General features: G+C 45.0%; 1 protein-coding gene across 1 annotated transcript in view; it reads left to right on the top strand.

Moving 5' to 3' along the window:
- LOC121845158 (netrin receptor unc-5 homolog) overlaps positions 1 to 20,734 on the top strand; it is a 164,596-nt gene that overhangs the window by 120,337 nt on the left and 23,525 nt on the right. The window lies entirely within an intron of this gene.

The raw sequence follows: 20,734 nt of genomic DNA, 5'->3' as shown, positions 1-20,734 counted from the left end.
CTACCTGTCTACATGTCGACCTGTCTACATGTCGACCTGTGTACATGTCTACCTGTGTACATGTCTACCTGTGTACATGTCTACCTGTGTACCTGTGTACATGTCTACCTGTCTACATTTTGACCTGTGTACATGTCTACCTGTGTACATGTCTACCTGTGTACATGTCTACCTGTGTACATGTCTACCTGTGTACATGTCTACCTGTCTACATGTACATGTCTACCTGTCTACCTGTGTACATGTCTACCTGTCTACCTGTCTACCTGTCTACATGTCTACCTGTCTACATGTCTACATGTCTACCTGTCTACATGTGTCTACCTGTCTACATGTCTACCTGTCTACATGTCTACATGTCTACATGTCTACCTGTCTACATGTCTACCTGTCTACATGTCTACATGTCTACATGTGTACATGTCTACCTGTCTACATGTCTACCTGTGTACATGTCTACCTGTCTACATGTTGACCTGTGTACATGTCTACCTGTGTACATGTCTACCTGTCTACATGTCGACCTGTGTACATGTCTACCTGTCATGTCTACCTGTCTACCTGTGTACATGTCTACCTGTGTACATGTCTACCTGTGTACATGTCTACCTGTGTACATGTCTACCTGTGTACATGTCTACCTGTGTACATGTCTACCTGTGTACATGTCTACCTGTGTACTACCTGTCTACATGTCTACCTGTGTACATGTCTATGTCTACCTGTGTACATGTCTACCTGTGTACATGTCTGTCTACATGTGTACATGTCTACCTGTGTACATGTCTACATGTCTACCTGTCTACATGTCGTCTACCTGTGTACATGTCCTGTGTACATGTCTACCTGTGTACATGTCTACCTGTCTACCTACATGTCTACCTGTCTACATGTCTACCTGTCTACATGTCTACCTGTCTACATGTCTACCTGTCTACATGTCTACCTGTGTACATGTCTACCTGTCTACATGTCTACATGTCTACCTGTGTACATGTCTACCTGTCTACATGTCTACCTGTCTACATGTTGACCTGTGTACATGTCTACCTGTGTACATGTCTACCTGTCTACATGTCTACCTGTCTACCTGTCTACATGTCTACATGTCTACCTGTCTACATGTCTACCTGTCTACATGTCTACCTGTGTACCTGTGTACATGTCTACCTGTGTACATGTCTACCTGTGTACATGTCTACCTGTGTACATGTCTACCTGTGTACCTGTGTACATGTCTACCTGTGTACCTGTGTACATGTCTACCTGTGTACATGTCTACCTGTGTACCTGTGTACATGTCTACCTGTCTACCTGTCTACCTGTGTACATGTCTACCTGTCTACCTACCTGTCTACCTGTCTACCTGTGTACTCTACCTGTGTACATGTCTACCTGTGTACCTGTGTACATGTCTACCTGTGTACATGTCTACCTGTGTACATGTCTACCTGTGTACATGTCTACCTGTGTACCTGTCTACCTGTGTACATGTCTACATGTCTACATGTCTACCTGTGTACATGTCTACCTGTCTGTGTACATGTCTACCTGTCTGTCTACCTGTGTCTGTACATGTTGACCTGTGTACATGTCTACCTGTGTACATGTCTACCTGTCTACCTGTCTACCTGTCTACATGTCTATGTCTACATGTCTACCTGTCTACATGTCTACCTGTCTACATGTCTACCTGTGTACCTGTGTACATGTCTACATGTCTACCTGTGTACATGTCTACCTGTGTACATGTCTACCTGTGTGTCTATGTCTACCTGTGTACATGTCTACCTGTGTACATGTCTACCTGTGTACATGTCTACCTGTCTACCTGTGTACCTGTGTCTACATGTCTACCTGTCTACCTGTCTACCTGTGTACATGTCTACCTGTTTACATGTCTACCTGTGTACATGTCTACCTGTGTACATGTCTACCTGTGTACATGTCTACCTGTGTACCTGTGTACATGTCTACCTGTGTACCTGTGTACATGTCTACCTGTTTACATGTCTACCTGCGTACATGTCTACCTGTGTACATGTCTACCTGTGTACATGTCTACCTGTGTACCTGTGTACATGTCTACCTGTGTACCTGTGTACATGTCTACCTGTGTACATGTCTACCTGTGCACCTGTGTACATGTCTACATGTCTACATGTCTACCTGTTTACATGTCTACCTGTGTACCTGTGTACATGTCTACCTGTGTACATGTCTACCTGCGTACATGTCTACCTGTGTACATGTCTACCTGTCTACATGTCTACACATGTCTACCTGTCTACATGTCTACCTGTGTACATGTCTACCTGTCTACCTGTGTACATGTCTACCTGTGTACATGTCTACCTGTGTACATGTCTACCTGTGTACATGTCTACCTGTCTACATGTCTACCTGTGTACATGTCTACCTGTGTACATACCTGTGTACATGTCTACCTGTGTACATGTCTACCTGTGTACATGTCTACCTGTGTACATGTCTACCTGTGTACATGTCTACCTGTGTACATGTCTACCTGTGTACATGTCCACCTGCGTACATGTCTACCTGTGTACATGTCTACCTGTCTACCTGTGTACATGTCTACCTGTCTACATGTCTACCTGTGTACATGTCTACATGTCTACCTGTGTACATGTCTACCTGTGTACCTGTGTACATGTCTACCTGTGTACCTGTGTACCTGTGTACATGTCTACCTGTGTACATGTCTACCTGTGTACATGTCTACCTGTGTACATGTCTACCTGTCTACGTGTCTACCTGTGTACCTGTCTACCTGTCTACATGTCTACATGTCTACCTGTCTACATGTCTACCTGTCTACATGTCTACCTGTGTACATGTCTACCTGTGTACATGTCTACCTGTGTACATGTCTACCTGTGTACCTGTGTACATGTCTACCTGTGTACATGTCTACCTGTGTACATGTCTACCTGTGTCTACCTGTGTACCTGTGTCTACCTGTCTACATGTCTACCTGTCTACATGTCGACCTGTGTACATGTCTACCTGTCTACATGTCTACCTGTCTACATGTCTACCTGTGTACATGTCTACCTGTCTACATGTCTACCTGTCTACATGTCTACCTGTCTACATGTCTACCTGTCTACATGTCGACCTGTCTACATGTCTACCTGTCTACATGTCTACATGTCTACATGTCTACCTGTCTACATGTCTACCTGTCTACATGTCGACCATGTGTACATGTGTACATGTCTACCTGTCTACATGTCTACCTGTCTACATGTCTACATGTCTACCTGTCTACATGTCTACCTGTGTACATGTCGACCTGTGTACATGTCGACCTGTCTACATGTCTACCTGTCTACATGTCTACCTGTCTACATGTCTACATGTCTACCTGTCTACATGTCTACCTGTGTACATGTCTACCTGTGTACATGTCTACATGTCTACCTGTGTACATGTCTACCTGTGTACCTGTGTACATGTCTACATGTGTACATGTCTACCTGTGTACATGTCTACCTGTCTACATGTCTACCTGTCTGTCTACCTGTCTACATGTCTACCTGTCTACATGTCTACCTGTGTACATGTCTCTGTGTACATGTCTACCTGTGTACATGTCTACCTGTCTACATGTCTACCTGTCTACATGTCTACCTGTCTACATGTCTACATGTCTACCTGTGTACATGTCTACCTGTCTACATGTCTACCTGTCTACCTGTCTACATGTCTACCTGTCTACATGTCTACCTGTCTACATGTCTACCTGTGTACATGTCTACCTGTCTACATGTCTACCTGTTCCTGTCTACATGTCTACCTGTGTACCTGTGTACATGTCTACCTGTGTACATGTCTACCTGTGTACATGTCTACCTGTGTACATGTCTACCTGTGTACATGTCTACCTGTCTACCTGTGTACCTGTGTACCTGTCTACATGTCTACCTGTGTACCTGTGTACATGTCTACCTGTCATGTCTGTGTACATGTCTACCTGTGTACATGTCTACCTGTGTACATGTCTACCTGTGTACATGTCTACCTGTCTACATGTCTACCTGTGTACATGTCTACCTGTGTCTACCTGTGTACATGTCTACCTGTGTACATGTCTACCTGCGTACATGTCTACCTGTGTACATGTCTACCTGTGTACATGTCTACCTGTGTACATGTCTACCTGTGTACATGTCTACCTGTGTACCTGTGTACATGTCTACCTGTGTACCTGTGTACATGTCTACCTGTGTACCTGTGTACATGTCTACCTGTGTACATGTCTACCTGTCTACCTGTGTACATGTCTACCTGTCTACATGTCTACCTGTGTACCTGTGTACATGTCTACCTGTGTACATGTCTACCTGTGTACATGTCTACCTGTGTACATGTCTACCTGTCTACCTGTGTACATGTCTACCTGTCTACATGTCTACCTGTGTACATGTCTACCTGTCTACCTGTGTACATGTCTACCTGTGTACATGTCTACCTGTGTACATGTCTACCTGTGTGTGTACATGTCTACCTGTGTACATGTCCACCTGTGTACATGTCTGTGTACATGTCTACCTGTGTACATGTCTACCTGTCTACCTGTGTACATGTCTACCTGTCTACATGTCTACCTGTGTACATGTCTACCTGTCTACTACCTGTGTACCTGTCTACATGTGTACCTGTGTACATGTCTACCTGTGTACATGTACCTGTGTACATGTGTACCTGTGTACATGTCTACCTGTGTACATGTCTACCTGTGTACATGTCTACCTGTGTACATGTCTACCTGTCTACATGTCTACCTGTGTACATGTCTACCTGTGTACCTGTCTACATGTCTACCTGTCTACATGTCTACCTGCGTACATGTCTACCTGTGTACATGTCTACCTGTGTACCTGTGTACATGTCTACCTGTGTACATGTCTACCTGTCTACATGTCTACCTGTCTACATGTCTACCTGTGTACATGTCTACCTGTGTACCTGTGTACATGTCTACCTGTGTACATGTCTACCTGTGTACATGTCTACCTGTGTACATGTCTACCTGTCTACATGTCTACCTGTGTACATGTCGACCTGTGTACATGTCGACCTGTGTACATGTCTACCTGTCTACATGTCTACCTGTCTACATGTCTACCTGTCTACATGTCTACCTGTCTACATGTCTACATGTCTACCTGTCTACATGTCTACCTGTCTACATGTCTACCTGTCTACATGTCTACCTGTCTACATGTCTACCTGTCTACATGTCTACCTGTCATGTCTACCTGTCTACATGTCTATGTCTACCTGTCTACATGTCTACCTGTGTACATGTCTACCTGTCTACATGTCTACCTGTCTACCTGTCTACATGTCTACCTGTCTACATGTCTACCTGTGTACATGTCTACCTGTGTACATGTCGACCTGTGTACATGTCTACACCTGTCTACATGTCTACCTGTCTACATGTCTACCTGTCTACATGTCTACCTGTGTACATGTCTACCTGTGTACATGTCTACCTGTCTACATGTACATGTCTGTCTACCTGTCTACATGTCTACCTGTGTACATGTCTACCTGTGTACATGTCTACCTGTGTACCTGTGTACATGTCTACCTGTGTACATGTCTACCTGTGTACATGTCTACCTGTGTACATGTCTACCTGTGTACATGTCTACATGTCTACCTGTGTACCTGTGTAGATGTCTACCTGTGTACATGTCTACCTGTGTACATGTCTACCTGTGTACATGTCTACCTGTGTACCTGTGTACATGTCTACCTGTGTACATGTCTACCTGTGTACATGTCTACCTGTGTACATGTCTACCTGTGTACCTGTCTACATGTCTACCTGTCTACATGTCTACCTGTCTACATGTCTACCTGTGTACATGTCTACCTGTCTACATGTCTACCTGTCTACATGTCTACCTGTCTACATGTCTACCTGTCTACATGTCTACCTGTGTACATGTCTACCTGTCTACATGTCTACATGTCATGTCTACCTGTGTACATGTCGACCTGTCTACATGTCTACCTGTGTACATGTCTACCTGTCTACATGTCTACATGTCTACCTGTGTACATGTCTACCTGTCTACATGTCTACCTGTCTACATGTCTACCTGTCTACATTTTGACCTGTGTACATGTCTACCTGTGTACATGTCTACCTGTCTACATGTCGACCTGCGTACATGTCTACCTGTCTACATGTCGACCTGCGTACATGTCTACATGTCTACCTGTGTACATGTCGACCTGTGTACATGTCGACCTGTCTACATGTCTACCTGTGTACATGTCTACATGTCTACCTGTGTACATGTCTACCTGTGTACATGTCTACCTGTCTACATGTCTACCTGTCTACATTTTGACCTGTGTACATGTCTACCTGCGTACATGTCTACCTGTCTACATGTCGACCTGCGTACATGTCTACATGTCTACCTGTGTACATGTCGACCTGTGTACATGTCGACCTGTCTACATGTCTAGCTGTCTACATGTCTACCTGTCTACATGTCTACCTGTGTACATGTCTACCTGTCTACATGTCTACCTGTGTACATGTCTACCTGTCTACATGTCTACCTGTGTACATGTCTACATGTCTACCTGTGTACATGTCTACATGTCTACCTGTGTACATGTCTACCTGTGTACCTGTGTACCTGTGTACATGTCTACCTGTGTACATGTCTACCTGTGTACATGTCTACCTGTCTACATGTCTACCTGTGTACATGTCTACCTGTGTACATGTCTACCTGTGTACCTGTGTAGATGTCTACCTGTGTACATGTCTACCTGTGTACATGTCTACCTGTGTACATGTCTACCTGTCTACATGTCTACCTGTGTACATGTCGACCTGTGTACATGTCGACCTGTGTACATGTCTACCTGTCTACATGTCTACCTGTGTACATGTCTACCTGTCTACATGTCTACCTGTCTACATGTCTACCTGTGTACATGTCTACCTGTCTACATGTCTACATGTCTACCTGTGTGCATGTCTACCTGTCTACATGTCTACCTGTCTACATGTTGACCTGTGTACATGTCTACCTGTGTACATGTCTACCTGTCTACATGTCTACCTGTCTACCTGTCTACATGTCTACATGTCTACCTGTCTACATGTCTACCTGTGTACCTGTGTACATGTCTACCTGTGTACATGTCTACCTGTGTACATGTCTACCTGTGTACATGTCTACCTGTCTATCTGTCTACATGTCTACCTGTCTACCTGTCTACATGTCTACATGTCTACCTGTCTACATGTCTACCTGTCTACATGTCTACCTGTGTACCTGTGTACATGTCTTCCTGTGTACATGTCTACCTGTGTACCTGTGTACATGTCTACCTGTGTACCTGTGTACATGTCTACCTGTGTACATGTCTACCTGTGTACATGTCTACCTGTGTACATGTGTACATGTCTACCTGTGTACATGTGTACCTGTGTACCTGTGTACATGTCTACCTGCGTACATGTCTACCTGTGTACCTCTGTACATGTCTACCTGCGTAGATGTCTACCTGTGTACCTGTGTACATGTCTACCTGCGTACATGTCTACCTGTGTACCTGCGTACATGTCTACCTGTGTACATGTCTACCTGTCTACCTGCGTACATGTCTACCTGTGTACCTGCGTACATGTCTACCTGTGTACATGTCTACCTGTCTACCTGCGTACATGTCTACCTGTCTACATATCTACCCGTCTACATGTCTACCTGCGTACATGTCTACATGTCTACCTGCGTACATGTCTACCTGCGTACATGTCTACATGTCTACCTGCGTACATGTCTACCTGTGTACATGTCTACCTGCGTACCTGTCTACCTGCGTACATGTCTACCTCACACTATCGTAGTCCATGTCATACGTGTGTTTCCGTGTTCTAGAATCCCCGTGATCAGCCAGCGTTCTCTGTTCTGTTTGTCATTGGTAATGGAAGAGTACTGACTAGCTGCACTACATACAGACCAGAAGACAAGCTGCCTCCCAAATGGCCTCTACGGTTTCTGCTCAAATGAAGTGCATTATAGGGAATTTGGAATACAGCTCTGTTCTTTTCTTTAAACAATGTGACTCCTCCATTTCACACAAATTGCTGGCTGCTGAAGCCTGATGGATGTTTGTGTGTGACGTAGGTGTGTGTGGGGGTCGGCCTCTGAAACACAGGTTTAAAACCACTTTTCAACCCTTCTCTGTTTTTCAACAGTGTAGAGGACAGCGTTTCAACAGTGTAGAGGACAGCGTTTCAACAGTGTAGAGGACAGCGTTTCAACCCTTCTCTGTTATTCAACAGTGTAGAGGACAGTGTTCCAACCCTTCTCTGTTATTCAACAGTGTAGAGGACAGCATTTCAACAGTGTAGAGGACAGCATTTCGACAGTGTAGAGGACAGCGTTTCAACCCTTCTCTGTTATTCAACAGTGTAGAGGACAGTGTTCCAACCCTTCTCTGTTATTCAACAGTGTAGAGGACAGCGTTTCAACAGTGTAGAGGACAGTGTTCCAACCCTTCTCTGTTATTCAACAGTGTAGAGGACAGTGTTCCAACCCTTCTCTGTTATTCAACAGTGTAGAGGACAGCGTTTCAACCCTTCTCTGTTATTCAACAGTGTAGAGGACAGTGTTCCAACCCTTCTCTGTTATTCAACAGTGTAGAGGACAGCGTTTCAACCCTTCTCTGTTATTCAACAGTGTAGAGGACAGTGTTCCAACCCTTCTCTGTTATTCAACAGTGTAGAGGACAGTGTTCCAACCCTTCTCTGTTATTCAACAGTGTAGAGGACAGCGTTTCAACCCTTCTCTGTTATTCAACAGTGTAGAGGACAGTGTTCCAACCCTTCTCTGTTATTCAACAGTGTAGAGGACAGTGTTCCAACCCTTCTCTGTTATTCAACAGTGTAGAGGACAGCGTTTCAACAGTGTAGAGGACAGCGTTTCAACAGTGTAGAGGACAGCGTTTCAACCCTTCTCTGTTATTCAACAGTGTAGAGGACAGTGTTCCAACCCTTCTCTGTTATTCAACAGTGTAGAGGACAGTGTTCCAACCCTTCTCTGTTATTCAACAGTGTAGAGGACAGCGTTTCAACAGTGTAGAGGACAGCGTTTCAACAGTGTAGAGGACAGTGTTCCAACCCTTCTCTGTTATTCAACAGTGTAGAGGACAGCGTTCCAACCCTTCTCTGTTATTCAACAGTGTAGAGGACAGCGTTCCAACCCTTCTCTGTTATTCAACAGTGTAGAGGACAGCGTTCCAACCCTTCTCTGTTATTCAACAGTGTAGAGGACAGTGTTCCAACCCTTCTCTGTTATTCAACAGTGTAGAGGACAGTGTTCCAACCCTTCTCTGTTATTCAACAGTGTAGAGGACAGTGTTCCAACCCTTCTCTGTTATTCAACAGTGTAGAGGACAGCGTTTCAACCCTTCTCTGTTATTCAACAGTGTAGAGGACAGTGTTCCAACCCTTCTCTGTTATTCAACAGTGTAGAGGACAGTGTTCCAACCCTTCTCTGTTATTCAACAGTGTAGAGGACAGTGTTCCAACCCTTCTCTGTTATTCAACAGTGTAGAGGACAGTGTTCCAACCCTTCTCTGTTATTCAACAGTGTAGAGGACAGTGTTCCAACCCTTCTCTGTTATTCAACAGTGTAGAGGACAGCGTTTCAACCCTTCTCTGTTATTCAACAGTGTAGAGGACAGCGTTCCAACCCTTCTCTGTTATTCAACAGTGTAGAGGACAGTGTTCCAACCCTTCTCTGTTATTCAACAGTGTAGAGGACAGTGTTCCAACCCTTCTCTGTTATTCAACAGTGTAGAGGACAGTGTTCCAACCCTTCTCTGTTATTCAACAGTGTAGAGGACAGTGTTCCAACCCTTCTCTGTTATTCAACAGTGTAGAGGACAGTGTTTCAACCCTTCTCTGTTATTCAACAGTGTAGAGGACAGTGTTCCAACCCTTCTCTGTTATTCAACAGTGTAGAGGACAGCGTTCCAACCCTTCTCTGTTATTCAACAGTGTAGAGGACAGTGTTCCAACCCTTCTCTGTTATTCAACAGTGTAGAGGACAGCGTTTCAACCCTTCTCTGTTATTCAACAGTGTAGAGGACAGTGTTCCAACCCTTCTCTGTTATTCAACAGTGTAGAGGACAGCGTTCCAACCCTTCTCTGTTATTCAACAGTGTAGAGGACAGTGTTCCAACCCTTCTCTGTTATTCAACAGTGTAGAGGACAGTGTTCCAACCCTTCTCTGTTATTCAACAGTGTAGAGGACAGTGTTCCAACCCTTCTCTGTTATTCAACAGTGTAGAGGACAGCGTTTCAACCCTTCTCTGTTATTCAACAGTGTAGAGGACAGCGTTCCAACCCTTCTCTGTTATTCAACAGTGTAGAGGACAGTGTTCCAACCCTTCTCTGTTATTCAACAGTGTAGAGGACAGTGTTCCAACCCTTCTCTGTTATTCAACAGTGTAGAGGACAGTGTTCCAACCCTTCTCTGTTATTCAACAGTGTAGAGGACAGTGTTCCAACCCTTCTCTGTTATTCAACAGTGTAGAGGACAGCGTTTCAACCCTTCTCTGTTATTCAACAGTGTAGAGGACAGTGTTCCAACCCTTCTCTGTTATTCAACAGTGTAGAGGACAGCGTTTCAACCCTTCTCTGTTATTCAACAGTGTAGAGGACAGCGTTTCAACCCTTCTCTGTTATTCAACAGTGTAGAGGACAGCGTTCCAACCCTTCTCTGTTATTCAACAGTGTAGAGGACAGCGTTCCAACCCTTCTCTGTTATTCAACAGTGTAGAGGACAGCGTTCCAAGCCCTGTTCGTCCGTCAGTATGTCAACACACCTCCAGCTCTAAGAGGTGTCTTTTTTTCTTCTTTCTGTGTTTGAGAAAAACGATCAATGCCAGACAAAGGCAAGGGGAGGAAGGAGAAACACAATTGCTTATTGACAGAGAACTCAACGTCTGGACCAATAGAAGTCTGAAAGATGACAGCTTAGGGCTTAGTGACTGGTGAGGTAAGAGAGATACAGAGAGAGACAGAGGGAGACAGAGAGAGACTGAGAGAGACTGAGAGAGACTGAGAGAGACTGAGAGAGACTGAGAGAGACTGAGAGAGACAGAGAGAGAGATACTGAGAGAGACAGAGAGATACAGAGAGATACAGAGAGAGACAGAGAGATACAGAGAGAGACTGAGAGAGACAGAGAGAGACTGAGAGAGACTGAGAGATACAGAGAGAGACAGAGAGAGACAGAGAGAGACTGAGAGAGACTGAGAGAGACTGAGAGATACTGAGAGAGACTGAGAGAGACTGAGAGAGACTGAGAGATACTGAGAGATACAGAGAGAGACAGAGAGAGACTGAGAGATACAGAGAGAGACTGAGAGATACAGAGAGATACAGAGAGAGAGAGACTGAGAGAGACTGAGAGAGACTGAGAGAGACAGAGAGACTGACAGAGAGACTGACTGAGAGAGACAGAGAGATACTGAGAGAGACTGAGAGAGACTGAGAGAGACTGAGAGAGACTGAGAGAGACTGAGAGAGACTGAGAGAGACTGAGAGAGATACAGAGAGAGACAGAGAGAGACAGAGAGAGACTGAGAGAGATACTGAGAGAGACTGAGAGAGACTGAGAGATACTGAGAGAGACTGAGAGAGACTGAGAGATACAGAGAGAGACTGAGAGAGACAGAGAGAGACAGAGAGAGACTGAGAGAGACTGAGAGAGACTGAGAGATACTGAGAGAGACTGAGAGAGACTGAGAGAGACTGAGAGAGACAGAGAGAGACTGAGAGAGACTGAGAGAGACTGAGAGAGACTGAGAGATACAGAGAGACCTGAGAGATACAGAGAGATACAGAGAGATACAGAGAGATACAGAGAGAGACAGAAAGAGAGATGAGAGAGACTGAGAGAGACTGAGAGATACAGAGAGATACAGAGAGATACAGAGAGAGACAGAGAGAGACAGAGAGAGACTGAGAGAGACTGAGAGAGACAGAGAGAGACAGAGAGAGACTGAGAGAGACTGAGAGAGACTGAGAGAGACAGAGAGAGACTGAGAGAGACTGAGAGAGACTGAGAGAGACAGAGAGAGAGACAGAGAGAGACAGGGAGATACAGGGAGATACAGAGAGAAATCTGCAAAAAATATCCTCTGTGTACAAAGTAAAACACCAAATTAATGCATGCAGAACAGAATTAGGCTGATACACGCTAATTATCAAAATCCAGAAAAGAGCTGTAAAATTCTACAACCACATAAAAGGAAGCGATTCCCAAACCTTCTATAACTAAGCAAGCTGGTCCTGGGGCTCTGTTCACAAACACAAAACAGACCCCACAGAGCCCCAACACAATTATAACCCAACAAAAATATGAGAAAACAAAAAGATAATTACTTGACACATTAGAAAGAATTTACTGAAAAACATAACAAACTAGAGTACTATGACTGACCCAAAATTAAGGAAAGCAGTGAGCATAGCCTTGCTATTGAGAAAGGCCGCCGTAGGCAGACATGGCTCTCAAGAGAAGACAGGCTATGTGCTCACTGCCCACAAAATGAGGTGGAAACTGAGCTGCACTTCCTAACCTCCTGTCCAATGTATGACCATATTGGAGACACATATTTCCCTCAGATTACACAGACCCACAAAAAAATTTAAAACAAACCCCATTTTGATAAACTCCCATATCTACTGGGTGAAATACCACAGTGTGACATCACAGCAGCAAGATTTGTGACCTGTTGCCACGAGAAAAGGGCAACCAGTGAAGAACAAACACCATTGTAAATACAACCCATATTTATGTTTATTTATTTTCCATTTTGTACTTTAACTATTTTCACATAATATGACATTTGAAATGTGTTTTTTTAAACAGTTTTTTTTCAGTTTAATTAATTAAATTAATTAAATAATTATCTATTTCACTTTGGTAAAGTATTAAGACCCCTTGACGTTTTCCACATTCTGTAACCTTTGGAAGGTTGGAAGGTGAACCGTCGCCCCAGTCTGAGGTCTGGAGCCGGTTTTCATCAAGGATCTCTCTGTTCTTTGCTCTTTTCATCTTTGCCTCGATCCCCACAGCATGATGCTGCCACCACCATGCTTCACGGAGGGATGGTGCCACCACCATGCTTCACGGTAGGGATGGTGCCACCACCATGCTTCACGGTAGGGATGGTGCCACCACCATGCTTCACGGTAGGGATGCTGCCACCACCATGCTTCACGGTAGGGATGGTGCCAGGTTGTCTCATGGTCTGAGAGTCTTAGGTGCCTTTTGGCAAACTCCAAGTGGGCTGTCATGTGCCTTTTCCTGAAGAGTGGCTTCCGTTTTTCCACTCTACCATAAATGCCTGATTTTTGGAGTGCTGCAGAGATGGTTGTCTTTCTGGAAGGTTCTCCTATCTCCACATAGGAACTCTAGAGCTCTGTCAGAGTGACCATCGGGTTCTTGGTCTCCTCCCTGACCAAGGCCCTTCTCCTCCGATTGCTCAGTTTGGCCGGGCGGCCAGCTCTAGGAAGAGTCTTGGTGGTTCCAAACTTCTTCCATTTAAGAATGATGGAGGCCACTGTGTTCTTGGGGACCTTCAATGTTGCAGAAATGTTTTGGTACCCTTCCCCAGATCTGTGCTTCGACACAATCCTATCTCGGAGCTCTATGGACAATTCCTTCGACCTCATGGCTTGGTTTCTGCTCTGACATGCACTGTCAACTGTGGGACCTTATCTAGACAGGTGTGTGCCTTTCCAAATCATGTCCAATGAATTGAATTTATCACAGGTGGACTCCAATCAAGTTGTAGAAACATGTCAAGGATGATCAATGGGAAACAGGATGCACCTGAGCTCAATTTCGAGTCTCATAGCAAAGGGTCTGAATACTTATGTAAATAAGGTATTTCTGTTTTAAATAAATAAGGTATTTTTAATACGGTTGCAAAAATGTCAAAACTGTTTTGTCATTATTGTCTGTAGATTGATGAATGTTTTTATTTAATCCATTTTAGAATAAGGCTGTAATGTAACAAAATGTGGAAAAAGTCTAGGTGTCTGAATACATTCCTAAGGCATTGTATGCTTCCTATGGCAATAAAGCACCTTAAATTGAATTGAATTCAGAGAAATCAAAACTTCTGTCTATGTAAGTCTGTCATGGCCACGAGAAGGTAGAGGTTGAAGTAAAGTACTCTCTCTGATAAGATTATTCTGCTACTGGCTCTCCTCTGCTCAACTCTCCTCTTGGCTGACTGGGAGGCTGGCACTGGGAGGCTGGCAGCGCTGGGTGGGTGGGAGGCTGGCTGGGAGGCTGACTGGGAGGTTGGCTGGGTGGGAGGCTGGCTGGGTGGGAGGCTGGCTGGCTGGGAGGCTGACTGGGAGGCTGGCTGGGAGGTGGGAGGCTGGCTGGGTGGGAGGCTGGCTGGCTGGGAGGCTGACTGGCTGGCACTGGTAGGCTGGCACTGGGAGGCTGGCACTGGGAAGGCTGGCAGGCTGGCAGGCTGGGAGGCTGGCACTGGGAGGCTGGCTTGGGAGGTTGGCTGGGAGGCTGAGCTGGCAGGCTGGGAAGGCTGGCAGGCTGGGAGGCTGGCACTGGGAGGCTGGCACTGGGAGGTTGGCTGGGAGGCTGGCACTGGGAGGCTGGCACTGGGAGGCTGGCACTGGGAGGCTGGCAGGCTGGGAGGCTGGCACTGGGAGGCTGGCACTGGGAGGCTGGCAGGCTGGGAGGCTGGCACTGGGAGGCTGGCTGGGAGGCTGGCACTGGGAGGCTGGCAGGCTGGGTGTTACTACTAGTTTATGTTAAGTGACACTTCTCCCAGTGAGAGACTGAAACTCACTCTCACCCTCTCTCTCTATCACACCAGGGTTTCTACTAGTAGTTTATGTTAAGTGACACTTCTCCCAGTGAGAGACTGAAACTCACTCTCACCCTCTCTCTCTCACACCAGGGTTTCTACTAGTAGTTTATGTTAAGTGACACTTCTCCCAGTGAGAGACTGAAACTCACTCTCACCCTCTCTCTCTCTATCACACCAGGGTTTCCTCTTGTCTTGCTTTTGGCTGATACAAATATATAAAAGCCTATAAAACTGTTGCCGGCCAAAAAATCCATTGCAAAATAATGTTTTTTATTCATTGATGGAAATATCAGTGGATATAAATACACTGAACGCAACATGTAAAGTGTTGGTCCCATGTTTCATGAGCTGAAATAGAAGATCCCTAGAAATGTTCCATACCAACAAAAAGCTGATTTCTCTCAAATTGTGTTCACAACTTTGATTAGATCCCTGTTAGTGAGCATTTCTCCTTTGACAAGATAATTAATCCACCTGACAGGTGTGGCATATTGAGAAGCTGAATAAACAGCATGATCATTACACAGGTGCACCTTGTGCTGGGGACAATAAAACGGCCACTCTAAAATGTGCAGTTTTGTCACACAACACAATGCCACAAGTTTTGAGGAAGCGTGCAATTAGCATATTGACTGCAAGAATGTCCACCAGAGTTGCCAGAGAATTGAATGCTCATAGGCTATCTCCAATGTCATTTTGAAGAATTAGGCAGCATATCCAATCAGCCTCACAACTACAAACCATGTGTAACCATGCCTGTCCAGGACCTCCACATTATTTTATTTTTTAAATGTGTCTAGGCAAGTCAGTTAAGAACAAATTCTTATTTACAATGACTGCCTACCCCGACCAAACCCTAACCCAGACAACGCTGGGCCAATTGTGCGCCGTCCTATGGGAATCCCAATCACAGCCGGTTGTGATATAGCCTGGAATTGAACCAGGGTCTGTATTAATGCCTCTAGCACTGAGATGCAGTGCCTTAGACCACTGCGCCACTCGGGAGCCCACATCTGCCTTCTCCACCTGCGGGAACATCTGAGATCAGCCACCTGGACAGCTGATGAAACTGTGGGTTTGCACAACCAAATTATTTCTGCACCAACTGTCAGAAACCATCTCAGGGAAGCTCATCTGCTCGTCATCCTCACCAGGGTCTTCACCCTGACTGCAGTTTGGCGTCGTAACCAACTTCAGTGGCCAATGGCATGTTGGAGAAGTTCTTCACAGAGCGAATCCTGCTTTCAACTGTACCGGGCAGATGGCAGACAGCGTGTAGAGTAGAGCGGTTTGCTGTGTGAAGAACATGGTGGAGGTGGGGTTATGGTATGGTGTTTGTTGATGTCAATGTTGTGGACAGAGTGCCCCATGGTGGAGGTGGGGTTATGGTGTGGTGTTTGCTGATGTCAACGTTGTGGACAGAGTGCCCCATGGTGGAGGTGGGGTTATGGTATGGTGTTTACTGATGTCAACGTTGTGGACAGAGTGCCCCATGGTGGAGGTGGGGTTATGGTATGGTGTTTGCTGATGTCAACGTTGTGGACAGAGTGCCCCATGGTGGAGGTGGGGTTATGGTGTGGTGTTTGCTGATGTCAATGTTGTGGACAGAGTGCCCCATGGTGGAGGTGGGGTTATGGTATGGGAAGGCATAAGCTACAGACAACAAACACAATTGCATTTTATCGATGGCAATATGAATGCACAAAGATACTGTGAGATCCTGAGGCCCATTGTCGTGCCATTCATCTGCCACCATCACCTCATGTTTCAGCATGATAATGAACAGCCCCATGTCGCAAGGATCTGTACACCATTCCTGGAAGCTGAAAATGTCCCAGTTCTTCCATGGCCTGCACACTCATGCTTATCGGTCTCTAGGTTCATTTGCATAATTTAGTGGAATTAATGTGTTAGTCATCAAGTATCTTATTCATGGACAGCATACAGAGCGGATTTGATATGATTTTATCTCCTCAACTGGACTCATGATTTTAAGATAGATTATTTATTTAAGCACTCATGACTCCTTTCTATGCCCACCAAAATTACGATCTGTTTCTCTGAATTGCCTTGTGAAAGCCTAACACCGTAATGTCCTATTTTATAACTACTAGTCATGTTAGAACAAGATTTCAAATCATCACCTGACCCAGATTGTGATTTATAATGGACATTTGTTTTTATTTTGAGCAGGATTGTATTAATTTATTTAAGCTGGTTGCTGCGTAAAACGTACTTTTATAAACAATTTCATTGCTCAACAATTGTAAATGCAAATCACATTTCAACATTTTGTTGCACGGCTAAAAAATAGCTACTATCTTTATTTCTAATCTGGTCATTGCAGTCAATCATTAAACCTCCCATTCACCATTCAAGTGCAGGCAACAGGTTATCAGCGCATCACATACCACTTTTTAATGTAAGCAGGAGGCAGTATGCATTTTGAAAACATACTTAATTGTTTGTTAATTTGTTATTATGAGCCATGTCTTACCTTGCTTTAAGGTTCGCTAAATCCAACCTTTTTAATTAATGAAGACTCCTTAGGCAGCGGTTGACTTTCAAGTTTGGGGAAGTTTACAGTTTATATATTTCTACCGTTCGAGTTTGATTTTCATATGTCAGTTTCTTTTCAATAACGATCTTTTTGTTTCTCAAAATCATCGTCACGTGTTTAATGACGAAAACATGTAAATGTTTAAAGCCTTGTGAACAATAAATAAATAATAATAATAATAATGAATAAAGATGAAATCAAATAAACATTTAAAAAACACTTGTGATCGATTGGCAGCTAAAGAAATGAGCGAATGGAAGTTAGTTTATCGGCCAATGCAGCCAATGCAATAATATATATATATATAATGCAGCTGGAGGCCTTTAACATCCTTTGCTCTTTTACACTGAGGATTGGCGATTATCAAGGAGGGGAGAATGTTTGATAGATTTTTCCAATAGTGAGGAAACTGTGAGGAACTATAGTTTTAACATACAGTATTGTAATTCGCAAACACTTTCCTACATTTCTGCGCAGCAGGTCAGATACTTCTATGCTCAACATGATCAGGACAGAGAAACCAGACACTCATTGTTCACACGGAACCAAACAAACAAAAGACAATGTAAACACTTACAAATCTCCTAAATGATGATGAAATAAACCAGAACCGGTTTAAGCAGGTTGTGAACTCTGCAAACAATGTCATTAATACATGGATTAACAGAAATGAATGTAACCAAATGATGGAGATTAATAGTAAATGTACTACTGGTGACGTATGTAATGGAGAATTCGTAACAAAAGGGCAAATAATGAAGGAATGAATGAGGGCAAGAATTGTCCTGAGACAGCTGAGCCATTCTGGAGAGAGACTGTCCTATATCTCCACCCACCCCTGCCCTGCTGAGCCATTCTGGAGAGAGACTGTCCTATATCTCCACCCTCCCCTGCCCTGCTGAGCCATTCTGGAGAGAGACTGTCCTATATCTCCACCCTCCCCTGCCCTGCTGAGCCATTCTGGAGAGAGACTGTCCTATATCTCCACCCTCCCCTGCCCTGCTGAGCCATTCTGGAGAGAGACTGTCCTATATCTCCACCCACCCCCTGCCCTGCTGAGCCATTCTGGAGAGAGACTGTCCTATATCTCCACCCACCCCTGCCCTGCTGAGCCATTCTGGAGAGAGACTGTCCTATATCTCCACCCACCCCTGCCCTGCTGAGCCATTCTGGAGAGAGACTGTCCTATATCTCCACCCTCCCCTGCCCTGCTGAGCCATTCTGGAGAGAGACTGTCCTATATCTCCACCCTCCCCTGCCCTGCTGAGCCATTCTGGAGAGAGACTGTCCTATATCTCCACCCACCCCTGCCCTGCTGAGCCATTCTGGAGAGAGACTGTCCTATATCTCCACCCTCCCCTGCCCTGCTGAGCCATTCTGGAGAGAGACTGTCCTATATCTCCACACACCCCTGCCCTGCTGAGCCATTCTGGAGAGAGACTGTCCTATATCTCCACACATCCCTGCCCTGCTGAGCCATTCTGGAGAGAGACTGTCCTATATCTCCACCCACCCCTGCCCTGCTGAGCCATTCTGGAGAGAGACTGTCCTATATCTCCACCCTCCCCTGCCCTGCTGAGCCATTCTGGAGAGAGACTGTCCTATATCTCCACCCACCCCTGCCCTGCTGAGCCATTCTGGAGAGAGACTGTCCTATATCTCCACCCTCCCCTGCCCTGCTGAGCCATTCTGGAGAGAGACTGTCCTATATCTCCACCCACCCCTGCCCTGCTGAGCCATTCTGGAGAGAGACTGTCCTATATCTCCACCCTCCCCTGCCCTGCTGAGCCATTCTGGAGAGAGACTGTCCTATATCTCCACCCACCCCTGCCCTGCTGAGCCATTCTGGAGAGAGACTGTCCTATATCTCCACCCTCCCCTGCCCTGCTGAGCCATTCTGGAGAGAGACTGTCCTATATCTCCACCCTCCCCTGCCCTGCTGAGCCATTCTGGAGAGAGACTGTCCTATATCTCCACCCACCCCTGCCCTGCTGAGCCATTCTGGAGAGAGACTGTCCTATATCTCCACCCTCCCCTGCCCTGCTGAGCCATTCTGGAGAGAGACTGTCCTATATCTCCACCCCTCCCCTTCTTCTTGTCGCAACATTTTAAATGATACTCAAGCCACATTATCTTCACATATTTTAGATGCTTTTCAGTGACAGCCTCAACTCGATAATCAGCTGGGCCTATTGCCGCGCGTGGGCTTCCCAAATAGGGCCACGAGCTTGTGATTTGAAATAATCCACAACTATATATTTTAGTGTTATCGTTTTATTATTTTTGTTGGTACTTTTTACCACATTTTCCATCGCTGCAATTGTGCGCTGCATCATGGGTCTCCCGGTCGCAGTCAGCTGTGACACAGCCTAGGATCGAACCCGGGTCTGTACTAAGCTAACCATATAGCCTATAGGGAGCTCGATTCCTCTGTGACTAAGTCATACTTTCTGGGGAAGTATTTTTTGAAGTATTGATTTTATTTTTGTATAGACAGGAGTAATTATATATAATTTTAATTTATAATATAATAATTACTTCCCTAATTCGACTCACTGCTATGCATTTTTCACTCCTGTTCTGTTGATTTTCATATCAACTTTATTTGTTTGAAGCCAATCCTGGTTATATCATTAACCCGTCATAGGTGTGGAATCTCTGGCACATATGGAATCTCTGGCACATATGGAATCTCTGGCACATGTGGAATCTCTGGCACATATGGAATCTCTGGCACATGTGGAATCTCTGGCACATATGGAATCTCTGGCACATGTGGAATCTCTGGCACATATGGAATCTCTGGCACATATGGAATCTCTGGCACATGTGGAATCTCTGGCACATATGGAATCTCTGGCACATATGGAATCTCTGGCACATGTGGAATCTCTGGCACATGTGGAATCTCTGGCACATATGGAATCTCTGGCACATATGGCATCTCTGGCACATCAGGTGTGTTTGTTTAGAATGGTGTTTTCCAACTCATTGCATTTTTTTGGCAAATGTTTTGAAAATGACGTTTCATTGGCTGATTCATTACATGAGTTCTGTTAAGATTCATTACCATATTTGTAAATGTGATTTGTTACTCACCATGGATTAAGCACCCAATGCATCCCAATTATAATCTTCCTGTTGTCCGGGACCACGGCAACCCTAAAAAATAAAATCTAATTTCATTTGTCACATACACATGGTTAGCAGATGTTAATGGTCACATGGTTAGCAGATGTTAAT

The sequence above is a fragment of the Oncorhynchus tshawytscha genome, unplaced genomic scaffold (assembly GCF_018296145.1).
Source record: "Oncorhynchus tshawytscha isolate Ot180627B unplaced genomic scaffold, Otsh_v2.0 Un_contig_2034_pilon_pilon, whole genome shotgun sequence".
Classification (NCBI taxonomy): domain Eukaryota; kingdom Metazoa; phylum Chordata; class Actinopteri; order Salmoniformes; family Salmonidae; genus Oncorhynchus; species Oncorhynchus tshawytscha.
This window is presented reverse-complemented; position numbering and strand designations above follow the sequence as displayed.